Here is a 244-nt window from a genome sequence, read left to right as displayed (position 1 = left end):
GTAACACTGAAGGCATCTGACCACTCTGAGACCGATCGGCACACGCACCCACCCGTCGTCCTCGACGGGGCAGGAACTTGGACTTGCTATGCTCAGGCAGGGGACAAAAATGAGGAAGTAAGAGCTGCAGTCTCTTCTCCAGATGGGAGCCACTGAATGCCTGGCGCAGAGCAAGTGTGTCGCTGATGTGGCGGTGCTGGACCCATATTGCTTCCTCTTGTTCGCGTCCTGCGTCGTGCGCTCC

The sequence above is a fragment of the Penaeus monodon genome, chromosome 19 (assembly GCF_015228065.2).
Source record: "Penaeus monodon isolate SGIC_2016 chromosome 19, NSTDA_Pmon_1, whole genome shotgun sequence".
In the NCBI taxonomy this organism is placed as follows: Eukaryota; Metazoa; Arthropoda; class Malacostraca; order Decapoda; family Penaeidae; genus Penaeus; species Penaeus monodon.
This window is presented reverse-complemented; position numbering follows the sequence as displayed.